This window comes from Pseudophryne corroboree, chromosome 7, assembly GCF_028390025.1.
Source record: "Pseudophryne corroboree isolate aPseCor3 chromosome 7, aPseCor3.hap2, whole genome shotgun sequence".
Classification (NCBI taxonomy): domain Eukaryota; kingdom Metazoa; phylum Chordata; class Amphibia; order Anura; family Myobatrachidae; genus Pseudophryne; species Pseudophryne corroboree.
The window spans coordinates 489,032,356-489,052,736 of NC_086450.1; the positions used below are offsets into that span (position 1 = coordinate 489,032,356).

At 47.8% G+C, this 20,381-nt stretch overlaps 2 protein-coding genes across 2 annotated transcripts in view; both read left to right on the plus strand.

Annotated features, from left to right (window-relative positions):
* LOC134945693 (guanylate-binding protein 1-like) overlaps positions 1-20,381 on the plus strand; it is a 328,447-nt gene that overhangs the window by 14,784 nt on the left and 293,282 nt on the right. The gene's annotated exons all lie outside the window — the stretch shown is intronic.
* The window catches only part of LOC134945695 (uncharacterized), a 40,618-nt gene continuing 33,549 nt past the window's right edge, over positions 13,313-20,381 (plus strand). Inside the window, exon 1 of the mRNA XM_063935141.1 lies at positions 13,313-13,394. The gene's annotated coding sequence lies outside the window, so the exon portion shown is untranslated. The remainder of the gene's footprint in view (positions 13,395-20,381) is intronic.

Here is a 20,381-nt window from a genome sequence, read left to right on the forward strand (position 1 = left end):
ACTCAAGCTGGCAGTGTCTGAACTGACTTCACGTGTGGCAAGTTCGAAGGGTTGCAGAACCTTGCATAAGACGGAAATCATTCTCCACTGTGCTTGAGTCAGGTGCATTCCCCCTCCTTTGCCTATATCATAGGTGGCTGTATAGGCTTGAATGGCCTTTTGCTGCTCCTCCATCCTCTGAAGCATATAGAGGGTTGAATTCCACCTCGTTACCACCTCTTGCTTTAGGTGATGGCAGGGCAGTTTCAGGAGTGTTTGCTGTCACTCCAGTCTTCAGCATGCAGTCGCTGAATGTCGAAAGTGGCCCATAATTTTCAGGCCACCGACAGCATCTCCTGCACGCTCGTCATTTTTCAAAAAACTCTGCATCACCAAATTAATTGTATGTGCAAAGCATGGGACGTGCTGGAATTTACCCAGATGTAATGCACGCACAATATTGGTGGCGTTGTCAGATATCACAAATCCCCAGGAGAGTCTAAGTGGGGTAAACCATTGTGCGTTGATGTCCATCAGTTTCCTTAAGAGGTTGTCAGCGGTGTGCCTCTTATGGAAACCGGTGATACACAGCGTAGCATGTCTAGGAACAAGTTGACGTTTGCGAGATGCTGCTACTTGTCCCGCTACTGTTGTTGCTGCGGGAGGCAATACATCTACCCAGTGGGCTGTCACAGTCATATAGTCCTTAGTCTGCCCTGTTCCACTTGTCCACATGTCCGTGGTTAAGTGGACACTGGATACAACTGCATTTTTCAGGACACTGAGGACACTTTTCTTACTGTCCCTATATGGTCCGGGAATCGCTTGCCTAGTGAAGTGGAGTCTAGATGGGATTTGGTACCGGGAACACAGTACGTCCATCAACTGTCTAAATCCCACTGCACTAACGGTGGATACCGGACGCACGTCTAACACCAACATATTGTCAAGGCCTCAGTTATCTGCTTTGCAACAGGTTGAGTGCTGTCATATTTCATTTCCCTCACAAAGGACTGTTGGACAGTCAATTGCTTACTGGAAGTAGTACAAGTGGTCTTCCGACTTCCCCTCTGGGATGATGATCGACTCCCAGCAGCAACAAAAGCAGTGGCAACAGCATTAGGCGTACTACTCAAGGATCCTCTGGAGGAATCCCGAATAGGAGAGGACTCGTCAGTCATGCCAGTGACATGGCCTGCAGGACTACTTACTTTCCTTACTGCAGGGCCGGATTAAGCCTTGGGGGGGCCTGTGGCACTTAAAACAGGGGGGTCCTGGTGGAGGGGGAGGGTGTGTATTAGATTGTGCATACCTCTCAACATGACCCATTCTTGGAGGGACAAAGGTCTACCTGAGCTTCCCATTTAATATATGATTGGCATCACATGTTTTTAACTATTTCATTGATAACAAAAAGGGATTTCAACAAAATTATTACAATCATACATTAAGAGTGAAGTCCATGTAGAGAGGATTTTGTACCTCCTGGAATGGGTCATGGTGTGAGGTATAGATTGTGTATATATAATGTTTTCCTGTAGTGGAACAAAGACAACTTAAACAACCTTAAAATACACATAGAAAAGTAAAATCTATAATTTGTCTTGCAAAAATTCAATAGCAGCAGCCTCTGTACTACTAACACATTGGGACAGGACTCAGGAGGATGCTCTGTGTCTCTCTCTAGACATGAACGCTCTAATTAGAAAACAGGTTACACAGGACCCTGACACCCAGGTGGTAGGAGGAGAAGCTGGGATCCCTGGGTCACTTACAGCTCTCGATCTCTCCTCTGGTCAGGAAGCTCCTTCGGTATCTCATGAAACTTCATACTCCTGTGTCTCTGCCTGCAATGCATACTGGGGGTAATTCAGAGTTGATCGCAGCAGCAAATTTGTTAGCAGTTGGGCAAAACCATGTGCACTGCAGGTGGGGCAGATGTAACGTGCAGAGAGAGTTAGATTTGGGTGGGGTGTGTTCAAACTGAAATCTAAATTGCAGTGTAAAAATAAAGCAGCCAGTATTTACCCTGCACAGAAACAAAATAACCCACCCAAATCTAACTCTCTCTGCACATGTTACATCTGCCACACCTGCAGCGCACACGGTTTTGCCCAACTGCTAACAAATTTGCTGCTGCGATCAACTCTGAATTACACCCAATGTCCTGCTCACATCCTGGCAGACTGGTTTTGCTGCTGCACAGGAGAGTGAGCTAGTGATAGAAAGTTAACATAGAAACATAGAATTTGTGGGCAGATAAGAACCACTTGGCACATCTAGTCTGCCCCTTTTTTTTTATATTATTTTTATCTCTAACCTTGTTTGATCCTTATTTCTGTGTAAGGATATCCTTATGTCTATCCCATGCATGTTTAAATTGCTCTACTGTCTTAGCCTCTACCACCTCTGATGGGAGACTATTCCACTTGTCCACTACCCTTTCTGTGAAATAATTTTTCCGCAAATTTCCCCTGAACCATCCCCCCTCCAGTCTCAGTGCATGTCCTCGTGTCCTATTGCTTCTCTTCATTTGGAGAATGTTTCCCTCCTGGACTTTGGTAAAACCCTTGATATATTTGAAAGTTTCTATCATGTCCCCCCTTTCCCTTCTCTGCTCCAAACTATACATATTGAGATTTCTTAGTCTTTCTGGGTATGTTTTATGATGTAGGCCATGCACCATTTTAGTTGCCCTCCTTTGTACAGTTTCTAATGTATTAATATCCTTTTGAAGATATGGCCTCCAGAACTAAATACAGTATTCTAGATGAGGCCGTACCAATGACCTATACAGTGGCATTATTACTTCTTTCTTTCTGCTGCTGATTCCTCTCCCAATGCAGCCAAGCATCTGACTAGCCTTCCTCATTGCCTTGTTACATTGCTTACCTGCCTTTAAGTCATCTGAAATAGTGACTCCTAGATCCATTTCCTCCTCAGTAGTTTCCAGTATAGTGCCATTAATACTGTATTTAGCTTTAGGATTTTTGAGACCCAAGTGCATGATTTAGCATTTTTTGGCATTAAACTGTAATTGCCAGACTCTTGACCATTCCTCTAGTCTACCTAGATCCTCAATCATTTGTTTTACCCCACCTGGTGTTAGAGATGAGCGGGTTCGGTTTCTTTGAATCCGAACCCGCACGAACTTCACTTTTTTTTTCACGGGTCCGAGCGACTCGGATCTTCCCGCCTTGCTCGGTTAACCCGAGCGCGCCCGAACGTCATCATGACGCTGTCGGATTCTCGCGAGACTCGGATTCTATATAAGGAGCCGCGCGTCGCCGCCATTTTCACACGTGCATTGAGATTGATAGGGAGAGGACGTGGCTGGCGTCCTCTCCATTTAGATTAGATTTAGAAGAGAGAGAGAGAGAGAGATTGCTGTGATACTGTAGATTAGAAGAGAGTGCAGAGTGCAGACAGAGTTTAGTGACTGACGACCACAGTGACCAGTGACCACCAGAGACAGTGCAGTTGTTTGTTTTATTTAATATATCCGTTCTCTGCCTGAAAAAAACGATACACAGTCACACAGTGACTCAGTCTGTGTGCACTGCTCAGCCCAGTGTGCTGCACATCAATGTATTGTATATAAAGCTTATAATTGTGGGGGAGACTGGGGAGCACTGCAGGTTGTTATAGCAGGAGCCAGGAGTACATGATAAATAATATTATATTAAAATTAAACAGTGCACACTTTTGCTGCAGGAGTGCCACTGCCAGTGTGACTAGTGGTGACCAGTGCCTGACCACCAGTATATTAGTAGTATTGTATACTATCTCTTTATCAACCAGTCTATATTAGCAGCAGACACAGTACAGTGCGGTAGTTCACGGCTGTGGCTACCTCTGTGTCGGCACTCGGCAGGCAGTCCGTCCATCCATAATTGTATTATATACCACCTAACCGTGGTTTTTTTTTTCTTTCTTTATACCGTCGTCATAGTCATACTAGTTGTTACGAGTATACTACTATCTCTTTATCAACCAGTGTACAGTGCGGTAGTTCACGGCTGTGGCTACCTCTGTGTCGGAACTCGGCAGGCAGTCCGTCCATCCATAATTGTATTATAATATATACCACCTAACCGTGGTTTTTTTTTCGTTCTTTATACCGTCGTCATACTAGTTGTTACGAGTATACTACTATCTCTTTATCAACCAGTGTACAGTGCGGTAGTTCACGGCTGTGGCTATCTCTGTGTCGGAACTCGGCAGGCAGTCCGTCCATCCATAATTGTATTATAATATATACCACCTAACCGTGGTTTTTTTTTCGTTCTTTATACCGTCGTCATACTAGTTGTTACGAGTATACTACTATCTCTTTATCAACCAGTGTACAGTGCGGTAGTTCACGGCTGTGGCTACCTCTGTGTCGGCACTCGGCAGGCAGTCCGTCCAACCATAATTGTATTATATACCACCTAACCGTGGTTTTTTTTTCATTCTTTATACCGTCGTCATACTAGTTGTTACGAGTATACTACTATCTCTTTATCAACCAGTGTACAGTGCGGTAGTTCACGGCTGTGGCTACCTCTGTGTCGGCACTCGGCAGCCCGTCCATAATTGTATATACCAGTGACCTAACCGTGGGTTTTTTTTCTTTCTTTATACATACATACTAGTTACGAGTATACTATCTCTTTATCAACCAGTCTATATATTAGCAGCAGACACAGTACAGTGCGGTAGTTCACGGCTGTGGCTACCTCTGTGTCGGCACTCGGCAGCCCGTCCATAATTGTATATACCAGTGACCTAACCGTGGTGTTTTTTTCTTTCTTTATACATACATACTAGTTACGAGTATACTATCTCTTTATCAACCAGTCTATATATTAGCAGCAGACACAGTACAGTGCGGTAGTTCACGGCTGTGGCTACCTCTGTGTCGGCACTCGGCAGCCCGTCCATAATTGTATATACCACCTAACCGTGGTTTTTTTTTCTTTCTTTATACATACATACTAGTTACGAGTATACTATCTCTTTATCAACCAGTCTATATATTAGCAGCAGACACAGTACAGTGCGGTAGTTCACGGCTGTGGCTACCTCTGTGTCGGCACTCGGCAGCCCGTCCATAATTGTATATACCAGTGACCTAACCGTGGTTTTTTTTTCTTTCTTTATACATACATACTAGTTACGAGTATACTATCTCTTTATCAACCAGTCTATATATTAGCAGCAGACACAGTACAGTGCGGTAGTTCACGGCTGTGGCTACCTCTGTGTCGGCACTCGGCAGCCCGTCCATAATTGTATATACCAGTGACCTAACCGTGGTTTTTTTTTCTTTCTTTATACATACATACTAGTTACGAGTATACTATCTCTTTATCAACCAGTCTATATATTAGCAGCAGACACAGTACAGTGCGGTAGTTCACGGCTGTGGCTACCTCTGTGTCGGCACTCGGCAGCCCGTCCATAATTGTATATACCACCTAACCGTGGTTTTTTTTTCTTTCTTTATACATACATACTAGTTACGAGTATACTATCTCTTTATCAACCAGTCTATATATTAGCAGCAGACACAGTACAGTGCGGTAGTTCACGGCTGTGGCTACCTCTGTGTCGGCACTCGGCAGCCCGTCCATAATTGTATATACCAGTGACCTAACCGTGGTTTTTTTTTTCTTTCTTTATACATACATACTAGTTACGAGTATACTATCTCTTTATCAACCAGTCTATATATTAGCAGCAGACACAGTACAGTGCGGTAGTTCACGGCTGTGGCTACCTCTGTGTCGGCACTCGGCAGCCCGTCCATAATTGTATATACCAGTGACCTAACCGTGGTTTTTTTTTCTTTCTTTATACATACATACTAGTTACGAGTATACTATCTCTTTATCAACCAGTCTATATATTAGCAGCAGACACAGTACAGTGCGGTAGTTCACGGCTGTGGCTACCTCTGTGTCGGCACTCGGCAGCCCGTCCATAATTGTATATACCAGTGACCTAACCGTGGTTTTTTTTTCTTTCTTTATACATACATACTAGTTACGAGTATACTATCTCTTTATCAACCAGTCTATATATTAGCAGCAGACACAGTACAGTGCGGTAGTTCACGGCTGTGGCTACCTCTGTGTCGGCACTCGGCAGCCCGTCCATAATTGTATATACCAGTGACCTAACCGTGGTTTTTTTTTCTTTCTTTATACATACATACTAGTTACGAGTATACTATCTCTTTATCAACCAGTCTATATATTAGCAGCAGACACAGTACAGTGCGGTAGTTCACGGCTGTGGCTACCTCTGTGTCGGCACTCGGCAGCCCGTCCATAATTGTATATACCAGTGACCTAACCGTGGTTTTTTTTTCTTTCTTTATACATACATACTAGTTACGAGTATACTATCTCTTTATCAACCAGTCTATATATTAGCAGCAGACACAGTACAGTGCGGTAGTTCACGGCTGTGGCTACCTCTGTGTCGGCACTCGGCAGCCCGTCCATAATTGTATACTAGTATCCAATCCATCCATCTGCATTGTTTACCTGAGGTGCCTTTTAGTTGTGCCTATTAAAATATGGAGAACAAAAATGTTGAGGTTCCAAAATTAGGGAAAGATCAAGATCCACTTCCACCTCGTGCTGAAGCTGCTGCCACTAGTCATGGCCGAGACGATGAAATGCCAGCAACGTCGTCTGCCAAGGCCGATGCCCAATGGCATAGTACAGAGCATGTCAAAACCAAAACACCAAATATCAGTAAAAAAAGGACTCCAAAACCTAAAATAAAATTGTCGGAGGAGAAGCGTAAACTTGCCAATATGCCATTTACCACACGGAGTGGCAAGGAACGGCTGAGGCCCTGGCCTATGTTCATGGCTAGTGGTTCAGCTTCACATGAGGATGGAAGCACTCAGCCTCTCGCTAGAAAACTGAAAAGACTCAAGCTGGCAAAAGCACCGCAAAGAACTGTGCGTTCTTTGAAATCCCAAATCCACAAGGAGAGTCCAATTGTGTCGGTTGCGATGCCTGACCTTCCCAACACTGGACGTGAAGAGCATGCGCCTTCCACCATTTGCACGCCCCCTGCAAGTGCTGGAAGGAGCACCCGCAGTCCAGTTCCTGATAGTCAGATTGAAGATGTCAGTGTTGAAGTACACCAGGATGAGGAGGATATGGGTGTTGCTGGCGCTGGGGAGGAAATTGACCAGGAGGATTCTGATGGTGAGGTGGTTTGTTTAAGTCAGGCACCCGGGGAGACACCTGTTGTCCGTGGGAGGAATATGGCCGTTGACATGCCAGGTGAAAATACCAAAAAAATCAGCTCTTCGGTGTGGAGGTATTTCACCAGAAATGCGGACAACAGGTGTCAAGCCGTGTGTTCCCTTTGTCAAGCTGTAATAAGTAGGGGTAAGGACGTTAACCACCTCGGAACATCCTCCCTTATACGTCACCTGCAGCGCATTCATAATAAGTCAGTGACAAGTTCAAAAACTTTGGGCGACAGCGGAAGCAGTCCACTGACCAGTAAATCCCTTCCTCTTGTAACCAAGCTCACGCAAACCACCCCACCAACTCCCTCAGTGTCAATTTCCTCCTTCCCCAGGAATGCCAATAGTCCTGCAGGCCATGTCACTGGCAAGTCTGACGAGTCCTCTCCTGCCTGGGATTCCTCCGATGCATCCTTGCGTGTAACGCCTACTGCTGCTGGCGCTGCTGTTGTTGCCGCTGGGAGTCGATGGTCATCCCAGAGGGGAAGTCGTAAGCCCACTTGTACTACTTCCAGTAAGCAATTGACTGTTCAACAGTCCTTTGCGAGGAAGATGAAATATCACAGCAGTCATCCTACTGCAAAGCGGATAACTGAGTCCTTGACAACTATGTTGGTGTTAGACGTGCGTCCGGTATTCGCCGTTAGTTCACAGGGAACTAGACAATTTATTGAGGCAGTGTGCCCCCGTTACCAAATACCATCTAGGTTCCACTTCTCTAGGCAGGCGATACCGAGAATGTACACGGACGTCAGAAAAAGACTCACCAGTCTCCTAAAAAATGCAGTTGTACCCAATGTCCACTTAACCACGGACATGTGGACAAGTGGAGCAGGGCAGGGTCAGGACTATATGACTGTGACAGCCCACTGGGTAGATGTATGGACTCCCGCCGCAAGAACAGCAGCGGCGGCACCAGTAGCAGCATCTCGCAAACGCCAACTCTTTCCTAGGCAGGCTACGCTTTGTATCACCGCTTTCCAGAATACGCACACAGCTGAAAACCTCTTACGGCAACTGAGGAAGATCATCGCGGAATGGCTTACCCCAATTGGACTCTCCTGTGGATTTGTGGCATCGGACAACGCCAGCAATATTGTGTGTGCATTAAATATGGGCAAATTCCAGCACGTCCCATGTTTTGCACATACCTTGAATTTGGTGGTGCAGAATTTTTTTAAAAACGACAGGGGCGTGCAAGAGATGCTGTCGGTGGCCAGAAAAATTGCGGGACACTTTCGGCGTACAGGCACCACGTACAGAAGACTGGAGCACCACCAAAAACTACTGAACCTGCCCTGCCATCATCTGAAGCAAGAAGTGGTAACGAGGTGGAATTCAACCCTCTATATGCTTCAGAGGTTGGAGGAGCAGCAAAAGGCCATTCAAGCCTATACAATTGAGCACGATATAGGAGATGGAATGCACCTGTCTCAAGTGCAGTGGAGAATGATTTCAACGTTGTGCAAGGTTCTGATGCCCTTTGAACTTGCCACACGTGAAGTCAGTTCAGACACTGCCAGCCTGAGTCAGGTCATTCCCCTCATCAGGCTTTTGCAGAAGAAGCTGGAGGCATTGAAGAAGGAGCTAAAAGGGAGCGATTCCGCTAGGCATGTGGGACTTGTGGATGCAGCCCTTAATTCGCTTAACAAGGATTCACGGGTGGTCAATCTGTTGAAATCAGAGCACTACATTTTGGCCACCGTGCTCGATCCTAGATTTAAAGCCTACCTTGGATCTCTCTTTCCGGCAGACACAGGTCTGCTGGGGTTGAAAGACCTGCTGGTGACAAAATTGTCAAGTCAAGCGGAACGCGACCTGTCAACATCTCCTCCTTCACATTCTCCCGCAACTGGGGGTGCGAGGAAAAGGCTCAGAATTCCGAGCCCACCCGCTGGCGGTGATGCAGGGCAGTCTGGAGCGACTGCTGATGCTGACATCTGGTCCGGACTGAAGGACCTGACAACGATTACGGACATGTCGTCTACTGTCACTGCATATGATTCTCTCAACATTGATAGAATGGTGGAGGATTATATGAGTGACCGCATCCAAGTAGGCACGTCACACAGTCCGTACTTATACTGGCAGGAAAAAGAGGCAATTTGGAGGCCCTTGCACAAACTGGCTTTATTCTACCTAAGTTGCCCTCCCACAAGTGTGTACTCCGAAAGAGTGTTTAGTGCCGCCGCTCACCTTGTCAGCAATCGGCGTACGAGGTTACATCCAGAAAATGTGGAGAAGATGATGTTCATTAAAATGAATTATAATCAATTCCTCCGCGGAGACATTGACCAGCAGCAATTGCCTCCACAAAGTACACAGGGAGCTGAGATGGTGGATTCCAGTGGGGACGAATTGATAATCTGTGAGGAGGGGGATGTACACGGTGATATATCGGAGGGTGAAGATGAGGTGGACATCTTGCCTCTGTAGAGCCAGTTTGTGCAAGGAGAGATTAATTGCTTCTTTTTTGGGGGGGGTCCAAACCAACCCGTCATATCAGTCACAGTCGTGTGGCAGACCCTGTCACTGAAATGATGGGTTGGTTAAAGTGTGCATGTCCTGTTTTGTTTATACAACATAAGGGTGGGTGGGAGGGCCCAAGGATAATTCCATCTTGCACCTCTTTTTTCTTTTCTTTTTCTTTGCATCATGTGCTGATTGGGGAGGGTTTTTTGGAAGGGACATCCTGCGTGACACTGCAGTGCCACTCCTAAATGGGCCCGGTGTTTGTGTCGGCCACTAGGGTCGCTAATCTTACTCACACAGTCAGCTACCTCATTGCGCCTCTTTTTTTCTTTGCGTCATGTGCTGTTTGGGGAGGGTTTTTGGAAGGGACATCCTGCGTGACACTGCAGTGCCACTCCTAGATGGGCCCGGTGTTTGTGTCGGCCACTAGGGTCGCTAATCTTACTCACACAGCTACCTCATTGCGCCTCTTTTTTTCTTTGCATCATGTGCTGTTTGGGGAGGGTTTTTTGGAAGGGACATCCTGCGTGACACTGCAGTGCCACTCCTAGATGGGCCCGGTGTTTGTGTCGGCCACTAGGGTCGCTAATCTTACTCACACAGTCAGCTACCTCATTGCGCCTCTTTTTTTCTTTGCGTCATGTGCTGTTTGGGGAGGGTTTTTTGGAAGGGCCATCCTGCGTGACACTGCAGTGCCACTCCTAGATGGGCCCGGTGTTTGTGTCGGCCACTAGGGTCGCTAATCTTACTCACACAGTCAGCTACCTCATTGCGCCTCTTTTTTTCTTTGCGTCATGTGCTGTTTGGGGAGGGTTTTTTGGAAGGGCCATCCTGCGTGACACTGCAGTGCCACTCCTAGATGGGCCCGGTGTTTGTGTCGGCCACTAGGGTCGCTAATCTTACTCACACAGCTACCTCATTGCGCCTCTTTTTTTCTTTGCGTCATGTGCTGTTTGGGGAGGGTTTTTTGGAAGGGACATCCTGCGTGACACTGCAGTGCCACTCCTAGATGGGCCCGGTGTTTGTGTCGGCCACTAGGGTCGCTTATCTTACTCACACAGCGACCTCAGTGCAAATTTTAGGACTAAAAATAATATTGTGAGGTGTGAGGTATTCAGAATAGACTGAAAATGAGTGTAAATTATGGTTTTTGAGGTTAATAATACTTTGGGATCAAAATGACCCCCAAATTCTATGATTTAAGCTGTTTTTTAGTGTTTTTGGAAAAAAACACCCGAATCCAAAACACACCCGAATCCGACAAAAATAATTCGGTGAGGTTTTGCCAAAACGCGTTCGAACCCAAAACACGGCCGCGGAACCGAACCCAAAACCAAAACACAAAACCCGAAAAATTTCAGGCGCTCATCTCTACCTGGTGTGTCTACCCTGTTGCATACCTTTGTGTCATCTGCAAAAAGGCATACTTTCCCTTTAATGCCATTTGCAATGTCACCAATAAAGATATTAAAAAGCACTGGTCCAAGTACAGATCCCTGGGGTACTCCACTGGTAACATTTCCCTCCTGTGAATGCACTCCATTTACCACAACTCTCTGTTTTCTATCCTTCAACCAAGTTCTTATCCATTCAATAATCCTAATATCCAATCCCAAACTTTCAAGTTTATTTAGCAGTCTGCGATGTGGAACTGTGTCAAAAGCCTTACTAAAGTCTAGATAAGCTATATCCATGGCTCCACCTTTATCCATCACTTTAGTCACACAATCAAAAAAGTAAATAAGATTTGTTTGACATGATCTCCCCCCAGTGAATCAATGCTGTTTGGGATCCAGTAAATTGCCGGATTTGAGATAATCTACAACTCTTTCTTTTAAGAGTGTTTCCATCAATTTCCCTACTACTGATGTAAGACTCACTGGTCTGTAGTTGTTTGCCTCTTCCTTGCTTCCACTTTTGTGCAGTGGGACTACGTTTGCTCTTTTCCAGTCCTCTGGAATTACTCCTGTAGCTAATGACTGTTTGAATAATTCTGTCAATGGTGCTACCAGCACCTCTTTAAGTTCTTTTAGTATCCTTGGATATATCCCATCTGGCCCCATAGATTTGTCCACTTTCAGCTTTGAGAGTTCTGTTAGGACCTTCTCCTCTGTAAATGTACTTGTGATGTCAGTGTGCTCTGGCTGGGGGGGGGCCTTGACAGAGGAGGGTCCGGGGTACAGTATGCCCTGCATCCCCGCCTTAATTTGGCTATGTCTGACTGAGGAGGAAATTGATGTTGAGGGAGTTGGTGGTGTGGTTTGCAGGAGCTTGGGTATAACAGGAAGATGGGATTTAGATGTCAGTGGACTGCTTACACTATTACCCAATGTTTCTGAACTTGACAATGACTTATGATGAATGCGCTCCAGGTGACGTATAAGTTAGGATGTTCCTAGGTGGTTAACATCCTTACCCCTACTTATTATGGATTGACAAAGGCAACATATGGCTTGACACCTGTTGTCTGAATTTGTAGAGAAATAATTACACACCGAAGAGGTAGCTTTTTTGGTATTTTGCCCAGGCATGACAATGGGCTTTTTCATCCCATGGACAACAGCTGTGTCCACTGGTGCCTTATTCAAAGAAGCCACATCTACATCAGAATCTTCATTGTCAACTCTGTGCCAGTTACACCAATATCCTCCTCATCCTGTACTTCTACAGTGACATCCTCAATCTCAATATCAGCAACTGGACTGGTGGTGCTCCTCCCAGCACTTGCAGGGGGCGTGTAAATGGTGGTAGGAGCCTCCTCTTCCCATATAGTCTTGGGAAGGTCAGGCCTAGACATGGCAACCGCGGACACACTTGTACCCTCCTTGAGGATTTGTGATATCTCTGAATGCACAGTTGTTTTTTCCTGTGCTTTAACAAGCTTAATTTGTTTAATTTTTTGAGAGGGAGGAGGGCTTCCATCTTCATGTGAAGCTGAGCCACCAGTCATGAACATAGGCCAAGGCCTTAGCCTTTCCCTGCCACTTTGTGTAGTGAATGGCATATTGCCAATTTTATGTTTCTCATCAGATAATTTCTTTTTTTTCCTGATTATTAATTTGTTCTTCTTGGATTTTACACGCCCTCTATGACATTGGGCATCGGCCTTAGCAGACGACGTTGATGGAATTGCATCGTCAATGTCATGACTGGTGGCAGCAGCTTCAGCACTAGTACTAGGAACTGGAAGTGGTTCCTGATCTTTCACTATTTTTTCTTCCAAATTTTCTTTCTCCATTTCACAGGACAGCACCCCTTTTTTATCACAGAACAGTGCCCCTTTATTTTCACAGCGCCCCTAGATTTTTACAGCATACAGGACCAGTGTACTTTTATTTTAACAACAGTGCCCCTGTATTTTTACAGCATACAGGACCAGTGTACATTTATTTTCACTGCACCCCAGAATTTTTACAGCATACAAGACAGGGCCATTGTACTTTTATTTTAACAGCACCCCTGTATTTTTGTACTTTTATGGCACCCGGAGCTCGAGCTTCACCAGAGCCACCCTCGCTACACCCCCGTCTGTAGTGTGTTTAATCCCAGCAGGGAGCAAAGGCCATTTCTGCACAAAACATTCTTTCACTTTCTGTATTACTCACTGATTCTCTTTTGTCAGTATGAAGGGAAATACAGTATTCTATCCAGCACAGTCTGTATCACAGGAGCCAGGACCACGGTACTGTACGTGGGGGTAATAGAGGCTGAAGGAGAAGGAATAGGGGCAGATAATGTAATGGGGGTGATTGTAATAATATTTATAACTACATTTCATGCAGATGACGTGTCTCTTTGTGCAGTACTGATCTGCAGGCTCTTCTGTTCCTCCCCCATTCAGCACTGTATTTGGGATTTGAGATGTTTGCAGAATTTACACTCAGTGGTTCCTGAGGGGGGTTTGGGGTGGTGGGTGGAATTTACCAGAGCCCAAGAACTGCTGCTGCACCCCCCTCCCTCCTGTTATAGGCAGCAGAACCTTGGGGAGGAAATGAGAAGAATCTGCTGCTGAAGCACACACTGCAGTGCGCTGGGCTGGGGAGAGAGGCTGCTGTAGAAGCACACGCTGCAGTGTGCTGGGCTGGGGAGAGAGGCTGCTGTAGAAGCACACGCTGCAGTGTGCTGGGCTGGGGAGAGAGGCTGCTGTAGAAGCACACGCTGCAGTGCACTGGGCTGGGGAGAGAGGCTGCTGCTGAAGCACCATACTTGCCTACTCTCCCGGAATGGCCGGGAGGCTCCCGAAAATCGGGTGTCCCTCCCGGCCCCACGGAAGAGCAGGCAAGTCTCCCGGAATCGGGGGTCCCCCTGCCCGTCCGCCCACTTTGTGTGTAAAGTGGGCGGTCCGGGCAGTTGATGACGCGATTCTTGCAGAATCGCGTCATCATAGCCACGCCCCCTGCAGTGTAATGCAGGAGATCGCGGCATCACAGAGCGGGGGGCGTGGCTTAAAGTGGGCTCCGCCTCCGTCCCGCCTCCGGACCACCTCCTCACCACATCCAGCCCTCCACTGCCCCCTTGCTGTGCTGACCTGGCTGCTCTCTCCCGCAGAGAGCAGCCAGAATGTCGGCAACTCTGTGAAGCACACGCTGCGGTGTGCTGGGCTGGGGAGAGAGGCTGCTGCAGAAGCACGCGCTGCAGTGCGCTGGGCTGGGGAGAGAGGCTGCTGCTGAAGCACACGCTGCGGTGCGCTGGGCTGGAGAGAGAGGCTGCTGCAGAAGCACGCGCTGCGGTACGCTGGGCTGGGGAGAGAGGCTGCTGCTGAAGCACACACTGCAGTGCGCTGGGCTGGGGAGAGAGGCTGCTGCTGAAGCACACGCTGCGGTGCGCTGGGCTGGGGAGAGAGGCTGCTGCAGAAGCACGCGCTGCGGTACGCTGGGCTGGGGAGAGAGGCTGCTGCTGAAGCACACACTGCAGTGCGCTGGGCTGGGGAGAGAGGCTGCTGCTGAAGCACACGCTGCGGTGCGCTGGGCTGGGGAGAGAGGCTGCTGCAGAAGCACACGCTGCGGTGCGCTGGGCTGGGGAGAGAGGCTGCTGCAGAAGCACACGCTGCGGTGTGCTGGGCTGGGGAGAGAGGCTGCTGCTGAAGCACACGCTGCGGTGTGCTGGGCTGGGGAGAGAGGCTGCTGCAAAAGCACGCGCTGCAGTGCGCTGGGCTGGGGAGAGAGGCTGCTGCTGAAGCACACGCTGCGGTGCGCTGGGCTGGGGAGAGAGGCTGCTGCAGAAGCACGCGCTGCGGTACGCTGGGCTGGGGAGAGAGGCTGCTGCTGAAGCACACACTGCAGTGCGCTGGGCTGGGGAGAGAGGCTGCTGCTGAAGCACACGCTGCGGTGCGCTGGGCTGGGGAGAGAGGCTGCTGCAGAAGCACACGCTGCGGTGCGCTGGGCTGGGGAGAGAGGCTGCTGCAGAAGCACACGCTGCGGTGCGCTGGGCTGGGGAGAGAGGCTGCTGCAGAAGCACGCGATGTGGTGCGCTGGGCTGGGGAGAGAGGCTGCTGCAGAAGCACGCGATGTGGTGCGCTGGGCTGGGGAGAGAGGCTGCTGCAGAAGCACGCGATGTGGTGCGCTGGGCTGAGGAGAGAGGCTGCTGCAGAAGCACGCGCTGCGGTACGCTGGGCTGGGGAGAGAGGCTGCTGCAGAAGCACACGCTGCGGTGCGCTGGGCTGGGGAGAGAGGCTGCTGCTGAAGCACGCGATGTGGTGCGCTGGGCTGGGGAGAGAGGCTGCTGCAGAAGCACGCGATGTGGTGCGCTGGGCTGAGGAGAGAGGCTGCTGCAGAAGCAGTCAGTTCTCTCTCTTCCTGCGTGATGTGCGCTCGGGAGGGGGGGGGGGAGGAGCACACACCCTCCCAAAGGTGCCAATTTATGTTTTTGATGGTGGGTGCTCGGCGGAAGGCGGCAGCGGGAATGAACAGTCAGCCGCAGCAATGACTAATGCCTATTACACATTTTACAACACACCGTAATGCCCATTATACATTATGCAACACACCGCAATGCCCATTACACATTATGCCACGCACCGTAATGCCCATTGCACATTAAGACACACACCGTAATGCCCATTACACATTAAGCCACACACCGTAATGCCCATTACACATTAAGCCACACACCGTAATGCCCATTATACATTAAGCCACACACCGTAATGCCCATTATACATTAAGCCACACACCGTAATGCCCATTATACATTAAGCCACACACCGTAATGCCCATTATACATTAAGCCACACACCATAATGCCCATTACACATTAAGACACACACCGTAATGCCCATTATACATTAAGCCACACACCGTAATGCCCATTATACATTAAGCCACACACCGTAATGCCCATTACACATTAAGCCACACACCGTAATGCCCATTACACATTAAGCCACACACCGTAATGCCCATTATACATTAAGCCACACACCGTAATGCCCATTATACATTAAGCCACACACCGTAATGCCCATTATACATTAAGCCACACACCGTAATGCCCATTATACATTAAGCCACACACCGTAATGCCCATTATACATTAAGCCACACACCGTAATGCTTGGTAATATATATACTGCGGAGGGCATGGTGACAAACACTCATATAGTGGGTCCTTGGGGAGGGGGGCATGGTGACACTAACACACATACATACATACATACATGCATACATACAGTGGGTCCTGAGGGAGTCGGGCATGGTCACACACACACACGGAGCCCTGGGAGAGCAGCCATACAGCTGGCGTTATTAAATTAGACTTAGTACCTTTTACCTTGTCCTGAGAGGCGGGCTCCCTGATGATAACAATACTTCCTGGAATTCTGGCCACTGCTGCTAGCCCCCGCGGGCCTCGCAGTGGATTGAGACGCGTTGGGGGGCTGCAGAAGCGCTTACATACAAATAAAATACCTTAAAATGCCCGCTGCCAGGGGAGACAGTCGCTAGAGGTCAAATGTACCTTCTAGCGTCTGTCTCCTCCTTGGTAGCGGCCATTTTTGGTGGGGGTTTTTTACACTGCACTGTATGGAACCACTTCCGCATACCCCAGCGTGTCTCACTGCGGGTGCTGAGGCGGATAGAGGTAACTGGGGCAGCGGCTGTTTCTGTGGGTGCTCCTGATTGTCCGTGGGTGCTTGGGCCCAGGAGCACCCACGGAATCGGCGTCTATGCCCCACCTCACAAGCACCCACTGGATATGCCACTAAAGCCCCACTTCGAAACCGGACACAACTATAATATGTAATATTTTCTAACGAGGGGGCCTGCTGCACTGGGAGGCAGAGCAACTTGGCTAGTTACAGTCTCTCTGCATACCCGGCCCATAACACCATCGGCCCTTCTAAAGGGATGTAGTTATGTGACACAATACCTCCACCTGCATCCCGACCAATGAAATTCCCGACAATCGGCACGCTGACTAGAAGGGATTATTCCCACTCGTGGGTGTCCGCAATGAGCTTCATTGCACTCACCACCCCAACCCCCACTGGCATTCTGCGGATGGGATACCAGTGTTGGGATGTTGATCGCCGGGATCCCGGCCGCCGGTAACGAATCCCCAACTCGTAGATATTGGGATAATACAGGTCAAATTTCTTTTCACACCATCTAATTAAAATTCTTACATCATTATACTGAAAGTTATTATGGTGGCAAACAAGAAAAGAAAAGACCAAAGTACATGCATTCAAATCGGTCATTGGTGTTCAACTCTCCTAAAAAAGCACATCCGGGCAGGCTACAGTATGTCATTTCCCGGAAGGGAAAGGTCTTATTTATATGCACAGTAGGGGAGGTCTTAGTGATATGTACAGTAGAGGAGGTCTTAGTGATATGTATAGTAGGGGAGGTGTTAGTGATATGTACAGTAGGGGAGGTGTTAGTGATATGCACAGTAGGAGAGGTGTTAGTGATATGTACAGTAGGGGAGGTGTTAGTGATATGTACAGTAGGGGAGGTGTTAGTGATATGTACAGTAGGGGAGGTCTTAGTGATATGTACAGTAGGGGAGGTGTTAGTGATATGTACAGTAGGGGAGGTCTTAGTGATATGTACAGTAGGGGAGGTGTTAGTGATATGCACAGTAGGAGAGGTGTTAGTGATATGTACAGTAGGGGAGGTGTTAGTGATATGTACAGTAGGGGAGGTGTTAGTGATATGTACAGTAGGGGAGGTCTTAGTGATATGTACAGTAGGGGAGGTGTTAGTGATATGTACAGTATGCACAGTTGGGGTGGTCTTAGTGATATGTACAGTAGGGGAGGTCTTAGTGATATGCACAGTTGGGGTGGTCTTAGTGATATGCACAGTAAGGACAGGTCTTAGTGATATGTACAGTAGGGGAGGTTTTAGTGATATGCACAGTAGGGGAGGTGTTAGTGATATGTACAGTAAGGACAGGTCTTAGTGATATGTACAGTAGGGACAGATCTTAGTGATATGCACAGTAGGGAAGGTCTTAGTGATACGTACAGTAGGGGTGGTCTTAGTGATATGTACAGTAGGGGAGGCCTTAGTGATATGTACAGTAGGGACAGGTCTTAGTGATATGCACAGTTGGGGAGGTCACAGTGATATACAGTAGGGGAGGTGTTAGTGATATGCACAGTAGGGGAGGTGTTAGTGATATGCACAGTAGGGGAGGTCTTAGTGATATGTACAGTAGGGGAGGCCTTAGTGATATGTACAGTAGGGACAGGTCTTAGTGATATGCACAGTTGGGGAGGTTACAGTGATATACAGTAGGGGAGGTGTTAGTGATATGCACAGTAGGGGAGGTGTTAGTGATATGCACAGTAGGGGAGGTGTTAGTGATATGCACAGTAGGGGAGGTCTTAGTGATATGCACAGTAGGGGAGGTCTTAGTGATATGTACAGTAGGAGAGGTCTTAGTGATATGCACAGTAGGGGAGGTGTTAGTGATATGCACAGTAGGGGAGGTGTTAGTGATATGCACAGTAGGGGAGGTGTTAGTGATATGTACAGTAGGGGAGGTCTTAGTGATATGCACAGTAGGGGAGGTCTTAGTGATATGTACAGTAGGGGAGGTCTTAGTGATATGCACAGTAAGGACAGGTCTTAGTGATATGTACAGTAGGGACAGATCTTAGTGATATGCACAGTAGGGAAGGTCTTAGTGATACGTACAGTAGGGGAGGTCTTAGTGATATGTACAGTAGGGGAGGTCTTAGTGATATGTACAGTAGGGGAGGCCTTAGTGATATGCACAGTAGGGACATGTCTTAGTGATATGCACAGTTGGGGAGGTCACAGTGATATACAGTAGGGGAGGTGTTAGTGATATGCACAGTAGGGGAGGTGTTAGTGATATGCACAGTAGGGGAGGTCTTAGTGATATGTACCGTAGGTGTGGTCTTAGTGATATGCAGAGTAGGGGAGGTCTCAGTGATATATACAGCAGGGGAGGTCTTAGTGATATGTACAGTAGGGGAGGTCTTAGTGATATGTTCCGTAGGTGTGGTCTTAGTGATATGCACAGTTGGGGTGGTCTTAGTGATATGTACAGTAGGGGAGGTCTTAGTGATATGCACAGTAGGGGTGGTCTTAGTGATATGTACAGTAGGGGAGGTGTTAGTGATATCTACAGTAGGGACAGGTCTTAGTGATATGCACAGTAGGGGAGGTCTTAGTGATCTGCACAGTAGGGCAGGTGTTAGTGATATGCACAGTTGGGGTGGTCTTAGTGATATGTACAGTAGGGGAGGTCTTAGTGATATGTACAGTAGGGAAGGTCTTAGTGATATGCACATTTGGGGTGGTCTTAGTGATATGCACAGTAGGGGAGGTTTTAGTGATATGTACATTAGGGGAGGTCTCAGTGATATACAGTAGGGGGTGGTCTTAGTGATATGCACAGTATGGTGGCCTTAGTGATATGCACAGTAGGGGAGGTCTTTTTGATATGCACAGTAGGGACAGGTCTTAGTGATATGTACAGTAGGGGAGGTCTTAGTGATATGCACAGTAGGGGAGGTCTTAGTGATATGCACAGTAGGGACAGGTCTTAGTGATATGCACAGTTGGGGAGGTCACAGTGATATACAGTAGGGGAGGTGTTAGTGATATGCACAGTAGGGGAGGTGTTAGTGATATGCACAGTAGGGACAGGTCTTAGTGATATGTACAGTAGGGGAGGTGTTTGTGATATCTACAGTAGGGACAGGTCTTACTGATATGTACAGTAGGGGAGGTCTTATTGATCTGCACAGTAGGGGAGGTCTTAGTGATATGCACAGTAGGGGAGGTCTTAGTGATATGTACAGTAGGGGAGGTCTTAGTGATATGTACAGTAGGGGAGGTCTTAGTGATATGCACAGTAGGGACAGGTCTTAGTGATATGCACAGTTGGGGAGGTCTTAGTGATATACAGTAGGGGAGGTGTTAGTGATATGCACAGTAGGGGAGGTGTTAGTGATATGCACAGTAGGGGAGGTCTTAGTGATGTGTACCGTAGGTGTGGTTTTAGTGATATGCACAGTAGGGGAGGTCTCAGTGATATATACAGCAGGGGAGGTCTTAGTGATATGTACAGTATGGGAGGTCTTAGTGATATGTTCCGTAGGTGTGGTCTTAGTGATATGCACAGTTGGGGTGGTCTTAGTGATATGTACAGTAGTGGAGGTCTTAGTGATATGCACAGTAGGGGTGGTCTT